Source organism: Photinus pyralis, unplaced genomic scaffold (genome assembly GCF_008802855.1).
Source record: "Photinus pyralis isolate 1611_PpyrPB1 unplaced genomic scaffold, Ppyr1.3 Ppyr1.4_LG2, whole genome shotgun sequence".
Lineage (NCBI taxonomy): Eukaryota > Metazoa > Arthropoda > Insecta > Coleoptera > Lampyridae > Photinus > Photinus pyralis.
In genome coordinates this window covers 10582590-10594927 of record NW_022170403.1, presented here as the reverse complement: position 1 = coordinate 10594927, position 12338 = coordinate 10582590, and positions in this window count along the sequence as shown.

The window sequence follows — 12338 nt, the reverse complement described above, 5'->3', positions numbered from 1 at the left end:
GATGGTGTTAAGTAGTTAATTTTATTAATTTTTTCACGTCACGTTAATTAGAGGTTACCTAAGTTCTTAAACAAAAATAAATTTAGTTAGGGTTCAGTAGAGTGCAATCTAATTCCAAATAGTTTAAGAATGTCACGTTTCTTAACTCTAAAGTAATGTTTCAAAAACAGAGCAACTCGTGAGGCATATGGTGATAACGCCATTGGGTATGTGGAATTGAAGAGGGAGGGCCCTTTGTGCACTTTACAGTGCAAAATATGCCCAGAACACAGAGTCCGTTCGAAGAATTATGCCGTATCTTTAATTGTCGATGAGGAGGAAGAAAAAATAGTAAATGTAATCTGCAAAGATTGTGCGGCTGCGGCAGGTAATTTGTTATCTATAAAATTATGCTGAGTAGCTCTTTAATAACAATTTTTATAGGCCATACATTTTTAAACATGCACAATGTTAGGTAGTCATTGATAGTAATAAAAACAATCTATATAAACATAAATTCACTGCAGAAAACAAATCAAAACCGTAGAACGCGTGCTGTTTATAATGACAGTTCCAGTGTTTACATGCACTGTGACGTAGTTGAGAACAGGTGACCGTACAAACGCGCGGCTGTCCGTTTACGCGGCAAATTTCTGATTTCGAATTTTATTTTGAAATTACTCGAAAATGAAGGCTCGGATATTTTTTTAAAATGTGTAGCTCGTTTATACGGCCAATGGGCTTTCGTTTTGTCCAGTTTTTAAAAAATGTGAAAACACCCTATTCAACTCATGTATAAAAAATCGCATAAGCCGCAGTGAAATTGTCACTTTGACAGCGGCAAAAGTTACCTGCAACTTTTCCAGCGACAAATGCACTAGTGCTTTTTTCACTTATTCATTTTCGAACCAATTATCGCATTATCCTTTCCCATATGACTAGTTTGACGTCTGTCAGTAATTGATTAGTTATGCGAATTTCTTGTTCGTTAAATTGTCCTGCCGAATTACACTCGAGGTTTGTATTTAAACCGAGTAAATTTGTGTTGTTGCAATTCAAATCTGTTGCCTTTTAGCAATTGAACTCGAAAAACTGTCAACCTAAAAATGCTCCACCTGCGGTGTCGCATTTTTATTAGTTGACAGTTTTTCTCGTCTAATTGCTAGGCAACAGATTTTCATTACCTAAACAACCCAAATTTACTCGGTAAAATACAAACCTCTTGTGCAATTATAAGTGAAAAAACTTTATAAGTGGTGGCCGCGTTTTCCGCGGCGGTACCACGCTCCGCGTGAATATCTACGCAAAAAGCCCCCCAATTTCTGATCATTTTGGTTTTTATATCGCGAGTAAACCAACGCCCGTAATTAACGCTCCCATCAAGTTTCCGGAAATAAACAAACTCATAATTTTTTTAGCCTCGCTGTTTTATTACAATATTTTTCTTAGAATCTCATCTTATATTTCACGATATTTGAAACTTAATTACATCGAAAAAAAAATGTTTGTTAATTTTAATGAACATTACAACTTCACAGAAATCTGAATCATCGATACGCATTTCTACCCGAATATAATTTTGAAATCCACAAAACTTGCAAAATTTAACAAGCTTCCGTTACACTTCCCTAACAAACTTGCATCACTTTACTCTGTTACTTAATAAATATAACAGAATAAGAATCAATTAATATTATTTATATTCTGCAACCAAGATTGACCATGCCTAGTAGTGGTATGTCACGGACAAAATTATAACTGTGGGATAGATGCCGACGTCCCAGTTTCCTGAACACTGCTTTACTTCGGTCATTGAATAAAAAATTGAGCTTCGGTTCAGCTCACTTACTTTTAATGTTTAAAAATGTTGGTCAACTTGGTTTTCTTTCATGTTGAAGAATTTGTTGATAATATAAGTATGTCCTCAGTATAAGTATTTATAAACGTTAAGAGATGGTTTGCGTTATCACCGTGCATATATCACATTTCTGCACGCGTTGTTACTTAACAAAATGCGACGGGGGTGATTGATTGATTTGAAAAGCAACGCACGCTGATAAATGCCAGGCACTACTAGCACGACTAGTCACATTATGCAATGCAGATTAGATGTAGATCGTCTAAAATTTTTTTTCTGTAAGTTTTACGGGCAATTTTCAAGAAAAGTTAGTTTTCTTATTGCATCGTATCTCAGCGAGAAGTAAGTTAATTCTAGAAAAGCTGCGTGGAATTTTTCATAAATCAGTTTACTAAAAAGGATAAACGTCTAGTAGGCATGTATTGATAACAACCAGAGTAACACGCAGCTATTCACCAAAAACAAACTGCATTAAAATCTTTGTATTCTAAGTACATATTTATTTCCAAAAAACCCTAAAAGGTAAGGTAAATGATTCGAGGACAAGAAATTTTTCTTTCACGATGAATAATAGCACCGAAAGGAGATTTACTTTGGGTTCCATATAGATTCACCTGAATTAGACATAACCGTATACAAATACCTGTAAACGTTTTCCCAGTTTCTGAATGGAGTGATGATAAGATTAGTGTCCTTACCACTCATTAATAAGCGATATATGTATTTTAATTTCTGTTTCAATTATCTACACAGAAGTAAATGCGCGATACTAACATTTGAATAAATGATTGGTTGACTTTACATTAGAGAATTTCTGGGGATCATCTTACAAACAGAGGGGAACTGTCAATAAAACACACTTTTATGATTCATTTGATAAAGTAATTAGTCGAAGCCTAGTGGCAATTCCGTTTCCGGCCTTATAAAATTAAAGCGAGGAAGTGCTAAGCATTTTAATTTTATTTTCCAGCCATTGTACTCCACAGCGGTGAATTTATGATGAAGTGTTTATTGGGTGGCGGCACCGCTTCGAAAGAACAACCACAACCCTGATAATTGCTTCTCTCTCCCTCTCTCATCTGAATTTTCTCTTTTTAAAAACATGCAAATAATCACGATTTATTTGTATAACCGAATACCATCTTTTTCTTTATAATGGCGTCTAATTTTCTATGCTGTGATTCAAAATGAAAGTTAAACATTTGTATTTTTCGAAGTTATATGTTGAATTTTTTCGTTAATTTACTGAGTCAGTTTTCTGTAATCAATTATTCCCGGTAGGTTTCGAATCCTCTCTTCTAATTTAGAGCTTTTTGTTCGCATAAAGTTCGGATTTTTAGCATAAAAGATTAATACCGCGTTCATTTACTCTCAGATGCGTTGCTCGACCTCAATTTCATTCATTAAACTTCTTATCCATAAAAAAACCGTTGGCCCAAACCATATAAGATTCCATTTTAACGCATATTGGCACATCAAAATGATTATTCTGGTGTTAATATACTCTTACTTTAAACAAGATAAGAAGAACCGCATACGATTTTCAGTAGGGGAATTTTTCGGTCTCGGCTCGCACCCGCAAACACGATTTTTAATCCGTTTCATTCATATTCAATAGCACTGATCCAATTCGGTTGAGGAAGGTTTGACATGGCTGTCTCTTTTCGTTCTCGAGGGATAGACGGACACACAGACGGACGAATACATAAGGGGAATAGGTTTCGAAAAATTCTCATAACAAATGTTACTTGTTTTCGAAGTTAACCAATTTAGTTTCTACGTGCTGTAATTTTGAAAAAAAATGCTGCACGAATGGTCCTACATTTTTAAGCCTAATTGCAACAAATCGACCTGGGGTGACTTCGACATCCACTTTTACAGATAGAAACCTCTAAAGAGTTAGTGAATCATGTTGTGTATCTTTAGCTTCCTTTAACCAACGAAGTCAACGTACAATGGTACTTCTACTACCTTCACGTGAAGTATCTAACTGGCACGCTATTCTTTTCATAGTCATCATTTTCGGTGGCTCTGGAATGAAACTGCTATCCATTTTCTTGACTACTTAGTTCTGGAATAAAAATACATGTGGTACAAAAAATATCGCGCAATCAACCTTTGTTATAGGGATAGACCTGAATTCTATTTGGCAGATTTACCAGCGTACCGCGACCAGCATATTATGAAACCCTCATGTTGGATTACATTAACCAAAACACACTGAACCGTACCGTATGTCCCATTTTGGTTGAGACTGCAGTGTATCTCGCTCGCTCGCTAGATCGCTAAATACGCAATGCCAAAAGTTGAGCCTAATCGATTCAACACAGTGCTTTTTTAGCGCAGTTTTGCAAATTGATTTGTAAAAACTTCAAACGCAAATTGCAGGTGAACGAGACGTCGGAAATGTATACCCACAAACGGAATACGATAGCTCCCGACAAGATCTTACTGATAGTGGAATCAAAACTGGCTATACAAATACTCATCTACCACACAAAAATATACTGAAGTCACTTTGATCTCACACGAGGAGTTTGCCTTCGCTAACTACTCGACGCTAACCAAGATGCCCCGGGGGCATCCATTGAACCTAATGTGACCTTCGGTTCTCAAGATGTCTGCGATAAAAGAGGTTTGTAATGAGAGAGGTCAGTTTCCGGGCTTTTTAAAGATAGAAACGGTTTTTGATCCAAAGTTGGTATTTTTGGAATACAACACCCTGTATATATCGTACTGAGAGTGTCATACATAATTGTAGAATGCCCCAATTTTAACGCAAAACCCCAACAATACGGGTTATCAAAGTGACAATTACATGGCCTTGGCAGGCAAATAATTCAACGAATGTTAACAAAATATCGGTCCTGTGAGAATTCCAACTCTACAGTTGAGATTCTAGATCAATCACAGCCTTAGATGTCGTAACTAATTTGGTTACAGGAATTTCCACCCGTCTCTTCAAAGCGAAAAGTCAGTATACACACATCAAACAATTCGATATCTTCCATATATCTAAATGAATGATCAAATATTAAACTTCAAGTCAAGATCATGCCTGAGATCATGTAACCAAAACAACCATAAAATGAGCAAACATTTCCGCCAATGAAAACGATTACCAAACGATAACGAGTAATGTCATTTTTCATACACGTGACTCCTCATTGAGGTTAAATCATGTCAAATTCAAAACTAAGATTGAAAATTATTTTAAAAAAACTAAATGTATACAAAGCACTAATAGATTAACAAACTTTACTACCTGCATTAAATTACAAAAAAAAACTAAACTACACGATGCTCTCTCGACGAGAGCTCAAACCAAGATGGCTGTAACGTGTATCCAGACGGCGCAGATTTTCCTTCCAAAAAGTCACGTGGTTACCAGCTCTCACAAATGTGTGCATTATTGTAGGTTGTATAATGTATATACAGGGTGGAACCTTTCAAGTTATACGAAAGAAAATAGTTAATATTTCAACCTCACATAAACTGATATATATACGTACAGTCTCGCGTACAGTTGTCGGATATCGTTCATTAAATTCATAAAAATTAAAATTGAATTGTGCTAATCAATTTCCAAAATTTAAAATGACCGCCATTTTGTGTAAGTTTTGTACAAAAGTTGTAGATATTAAACTGTTGAGTTCAAAAAACCTTGATTTTTTGAAATCCGACTACAAATAATGGCGATATAGAGATTTGTAAAATATCTAAAAAAGGTCCATAAGTCGGAAACAAAAGCCAAAAAGTGTTACTTTTGACTAGTTTTATAACACCTATTGCGTTGTCCACTTTGAGCAGAAACACCCTGTATAGCAAAAATAATACCATTGGTAAAAAGTATTCGAACAAATGATATGGCGTCACTATTATACGTATAGTATAGAATGGTACAGTATGCGCCATCACCACTAAAATGAAGCTGGAAAAACTAACCGAAATTAGCGCAAAATGCACGTTTACGAATTTTTGTTGCCAAATGATTACTTTGCTTATCGACAGAATTTCTATCAGAATCGTTGTCTCGCAAGTTAAATTTGAATAACTATGTGTCGATTTGTTAATTTTTCCAGAAACATTTCGACTTTCTCTTTTAAAAGTGTTTTTCAGTCTCATTAAAGCGAACCAATAGCAAATGGGCACCTGCCGGTCATATTTTGACTTTTGGTTATTGGTCTATTCAACTAACTCTTTTGATCAGACTTGTATGCTTTCAAGTGTCGTAAATTTTAAGCAACGTAAAAACGGCGATTTTCAAAATTTTCCGCTATAGAAATTTGTTATTTCTGTTATTAGGAAAAATGATGTTTTAGTCACGAGATTAAGATAGTCACCAAAAATTACAATTCAAACACAGAAGTACTGTGCCCGATTTTGGTTGAAACTGCGGTGTATCTCAACTATTTTTAAAGATAGAGACTTGCGGTTTTTGCAACCCTACCACTTTTTTGTAAAACTTTTAATACCACAATTAGAATCATTCTAGCTGCGTTTGTGTCTGAGATAGGTATAGGATGAAAAAGAAAAGTTTGACTTATTGGGATGTTATCGTAGCTTCTTTTAGATATTTTTACGTAGAATCCAGTGGCGTAGTACAAATAAATGTTTGTACCGTTTCTGAGATTTGACCCAAAGTTGGTATTTTTTAATGCAACACCCTGTATATTTTAAGGTAAATTTTTTTGTATCCTTTTCTTCATTACATTAATAAATCAAAACATTTTTTTAAGTTTTAGCCATGAACCAAAAATTAAAACATTATTTTTTACAATTTTTAAATAGTCGGCCATGGATTCATGGAGATTTTGTTTTTTGTAATTGCTTTCATGGCAGTCGATACTAATCAATAAAAATGACTGACGATTAATACATGTCATTTCAAAATTTTGAAAAATATCGTATAATATAATATATAGTGTAATGGGGGGTATTTTTATATACCAACAAGCGAAAGTCGCTAATTAAATAGGAGCTAATTGTTGGTCAGAACTCATTATTAAGATGCGACAAATCTACTGTAAACTCACCTTTCATTAGAGACGTCCTTATGTAATCTACGCATAGGGGGTTGGCATTGCAGCATTCAGTCTGGTCGTCTTCCGCGCTCAAGGGTCATGTAAACAAATATCGCGACTGTTTAACCGCGATCCTGGCCAATTAATTATGTAACTCGCCGGGGGGGGGGGGCGTTAGCCCCGAGCTGGCCCTAAGCTCTCCTGGACTTCCGTACACTCCGGTTGGCGATTGGGGTTGAATGCGTCGTTGGAGATGGCTTTCTGAGGGGTTAGGATGGAGCTCATAGCTAATTTGGGAAAGGGTTACGCCGCGCGCACGTGTATTATTTAGGATACACATCCCCCCTCGGCCAATAGATCAACCACCGTCGATCCATACCTCTCATTGCCCTACCTGGAAACGACCTCCGGGTCAAGCTTAACCCCGAACTCTTTTTGCTAGCAATTAGGCCTTGAATGGTTCGTATTAGGGTCGACACCATGATCTACTCGAGCGAGAAGATCACTCAGCGGTATAATCAACGGGAGCTACCCGCGGGACCGCGTCATAGGCACGTACACATGCACTCTAAAAGCCTAGGAAGGAATATATCCGGATATCTGCGAGGGGTTTTACCTAATAGCCCAAATCAAAGCAAGGCCAGCACGATGGCCTGCACAATACACTCACCACCTACACGTGGGAGACACTCACATTAAAGGGCTATTACGCCAAACTCACTAATACCTCCGATGCTCTACTTAGCATCCCTTATACGATCGTGACCAGAGCGCGTACGCAACTTAACTGCTTTAACACGATCCCTTAAGGCCCTTGCACCCATATGTGCAGAATCGCACATACTTAACCAGTCAGCTTGCCACATTTATCAAATAGGGGTTGCGTTGACATTTTACTTTTTTGTTATTAAGGACTAGCCTAAAATATTGTTCTTACAATAGGTACCTATATAAAAAATATAGGTTGCGATACATCAATGTAATTAGGAAAACGAATGCAAATAAACCGATACAACGTAATATCGAAGGATCCTCAGTATTACCATCACTTATTGAACGATCATTTATTTTAACCTTCGATCCATAGGGAGAATATAAAATTTGGAATGATAGAACGATTTTATGGCGTGTAGCGGTGTCGTACGGGCAAAAGGGTGGACACTGAATGACACAAAACCATTAAGTATTTCGTACAATTTATTTTTAATAGTACTGTACAGTATAGGTCTGAGGGCCCAGAACAAGAGAGGGATAATAAATAAATAAATGAATAACGATTTCGACATGTTTTGATCAAAATCCATGTGGTCCCTAAAAATGCATAATATTCATGCCTTGGGCATTAAGATAATGGCTCTTGGTCATTTTTCCAACCATCTTGGTGAATAAATAACGATTTTGACATGTTTTGATCAAATGCCACATGGTGGACAAAAAATGATCAAATTCATGTTTTGATCATTGAGATAATGCTCTTGGTCTTTTTTCCAACGATCTAGGTGCATAAATAACGATTTTGACATATTTTGATCAAAATCTATGTGGTCGCCAGAAATAGATCAATTTCATGTTTTGGTCATTGAGATAATGCTCTTGGTCTTTTTCTCAACGATCTTGGTGCATAAATAACGATTTTGACATGTTTTGATCAAAATCCATGTGGTCGATAAAAATAGATCAAATTCATGTTTAAGTCATTGAGATAATGCTCTTGATCTTTTTCCCAACGATCTTGGTGCATAAATAACGATTTTGACATGTTTTGATCAAAATCCATGTGGTGACCAGAAATGCATCAAATTTGTGTCTTGAGCATTGAGATAATGCCTCAAGTCTTTTTCTCAACGATCTTGGTCCATAAATAACGATTTTGACATGTTTTGATCAAAATCCACGTGGTCACCAAAAATGGATCAAATTCATATCTTGGGTATTGAGATAAAGCCCCTAGTCTTTTTCCCAATGATCTTGGTGCATAAATAACGATTTTGACATATTTTGATCAAAAAACCATGTGGCCTCAGAAAAATAATTTAACATTTTTTAATCACACACATGCGGTTATCAAATGTGCACGTGATATACTCTTTCAGCATCAAGATAATGGGTTTGAAAACCTTTAAAACTCCAAATTCATGTGTAAAAAATAATCTTGAGTTCATTTTGCTCTAAAACTTTTGACCTAGACCACAGAGACGAGTTATATTGAATTGTTACACATCTAAGAGTCATAGGGAATAATCTAGCGAAAGTCCGAACTCGATACATGAGCTAGGGAATGAAATATTTTGATTTCTATTATATTGAGTCTGCAGTTTTTCCTGTTCCCGATTCACTTGAAGCCCTCTAACTTTTGTTCCTGTTGAACCAGCTTCCCGAAAATCAATAGCGACCGTCCTTAATGTCCAAAGTACCCGTATACCAAATTTCAACACAATCGGCCACTTTTAAAAAGAGTTAGAGCGCACACGGACGGACGGACGGACGGACGACAATACAAAACTATAAAGGATCTGAGGATCCTTAATAATTGACGTTAAGATAGGATGTTGTACTTAAAAATACCAAGATTGGGTTAAATCTTAGAAAAGGTGGTCCAAAAAATGTTGTTTACTACGCCACTGGATTCTACACAAAAAGTGTAGCGGGTAGAAGTATGTATAAGGATATGATATGTAACATCCCAAAAGTCAAACATTTCGTTTTCGCCATACAGCTTTCGAAATGGTAAGAACATTTATAGCGGATTTTGTATGAAAAATACCTGCGTGAATTTCGCCCGTCTGTCGGTGTTTATCTCAGCATTGAGTAAAAACCTCCGTCACACTCACCCTTCCTTACACGTAAACTAAGATCTCAGCTTGTAGTAGTTGTAGTATGTTTTCCTCCTAAGTCCTATCGACCCCAAACTCATTCTTAAATAATATAAAAAATTCTGCTCTGTACCTACTTCTGTCATTGGCTGATGCACTGCAAATGAGTTAATTAAAAATTATTATGAATAAGTAATGAATGTATAACCATTGTTTAATTATGTTTTCAATTTGAGAGAAACAAACGTTTTCAATTCAATTGAATGGGAAAATAACAATCTGGTATATCTACACGTAAACCGTTCATATTTAATGCCCACACATACACGAATTTCGGCTAAAAATTATAACGAGTAACGACGCACGCACTTCATTTCACAGGAAAAAATTGTCTGAACAAATTAATCGAACTATATAAGTTTCCAAAAATATATAATTGAATAAATCCAGGCAATGCAGTGACGTGATTTAGAAGACGCATTAAACAGCTAATTAAGTTATGTTCCTTACTTTGACGATAAAAAAAAACTACTACGTCTTGCGAATTCTCTTTCATCCTCCATTTTATGGTCGTGACACAATCAATCTTTAATCAAATTATTTTCTGGGTAAAGTTTCTTGTAGACATCATACGGAAAAACAACGTCGCAAAACCTATTAACTATAAGGATCTGGAGAATTTCTAATATGCAAGAAGCGAAGCTTCTGCACAATTTCATGGTTCGTTTCTTACTTAAAATGATTCTCTCTAAAATTTTCAACTTGTAATTTATCAAATCACTGCAGGTTATTTTTCTGCACGTTCAAAGTATGCGGATCGAATTACCTACTGTTGTTTTACTGCCATTTTACATTGTTCGCAAAAGTAGTTAGTTTTAGCACAGACAAAATTTTAATCTGTGGTTTTAGTTAGACAAGCTCACAAGCGCGGATTAGATATATTGAGACAGATCAATGAAAAGGCCTAAATTATGGATTTTGGTGAAATCGGAAAGGGTTAATCGTCGCAACCTTTCGCATTTGGTGTTAATTGCAGAATTCGGTTATTGAAATTATCTCTTGATTCGTGGAAATAAAAGCTAATGGTTCGTTTCATCAGCGGCAGTTGGCAATACCTAACCTTCACGCATGACGCAAGTACAAAAAAATGGACATACCTACTGCTTTCTCTGAAATGTGTAATAATAACAATTGCCCTTTCTTAGGCCATTCTTAATTTCTTATGATTTCATTGATGTATCCTTTAAAAAATTGGTCGAAACCTGAGATATTGATTTGTTCGGGTCTGGTATTTATATTTTTTTTTCTCTTTCTTTGTGAATAATTTACATTGTTCAGAAGAGATGCTGCCTTCGCTTTGCTGGATAACAGACATCTGTGATAGCATATGCTTGTGCTAAAGAAAAATTGTTTTCTTTTATTATAAAAGTACTACATAATACGAAATTAGACTTTTGATGGTAATACAACGTTATAAAAGTGTAGTGTAAATTAAGCCCGCCAACTACAATGAAGTAAGAAGTAAATGACGTAGTAAAAACTTAAAAAATACGTGCATATTGAAGAGATTTACGTTTGTAACATTGAATAACGAATTTCACTCAACGGTTTGTATAAGATTTTGGGATTTAAATAATTTTCTCACGTGTGTTTATAAACCCAATCAATTTTGAGTATCTTGTTAATTTGGTCAATCCGAGCGATTAACAAAACAAAACAATTGAACGTCGAGGTATAGAGAGGATTTTTAATAGAAACAGCGATAAGTTCATCATAAACAGAAAAAAAAAATCTTTTATTAATCTGAACTCGTTTCGACAGCAACGCTGTTATCATCAGCGAACAACTAAAGAGAACGTAAAAATTCTAGTTTATTCATACCATCAATGACATGTATCTGAAAATGAAGTGCCAATAATCTTGATCTCTCTCCCAATTTTTAATAGTAGTTCGCGGGGGTTTAGGACTACATATTATGTTATTCTTTCTCCCTATTATGCAGCTACAAATGCGTTTGTTCCAGTGCAATTAATATTGTAACAATGGGATCCAATTTATTGTATGTTCTGTTAAAAAGTAAATTTTATCTGAGAAAGTCACTAAAAATCGACGATTTTTTATTTTAAAATAAAAAAGCATGCAAGAAATATAAATTATAAATCCCGAATCAGCGAAATTAATAACTAATCCATAAAGATTTAATTTTATGCAAAAGTTTTAGTGTTAATTGAGTGCGGTACATCCTCCAAGCTTTATGCTGCGATTTCTAGCATAAACCTCGGTATAAACAAAATGACGAAATGTACTTTGCTTAAAATCAAATGAGCAATGTATGCAGCAATTTTACAATTTTTAAGTACATACTCTACTTGTATTAATTACACTGTGCATTGTGCAATGTAACCTTATTTGTTTGTTACACCGTGTGCGCATAGCCTGCATGCACAGAGTCCAATTTTTTGTCACTTCTTTGTTCGTTGCCCGTAAAACTTTCGTTATACAGTTGCAATTAGTTTTTTGTGAAGGATGAATTGTAGACCTTTTTTATAAGCAATTTCTTTTACTATTATTTTATGATTCTTGACGGAGAGGCGTCATCTAATTTTCATCCCTTGTTTTCTACAGCAACTCCTTTGTATGCGTTAGCTTAGGACAATTTAATGT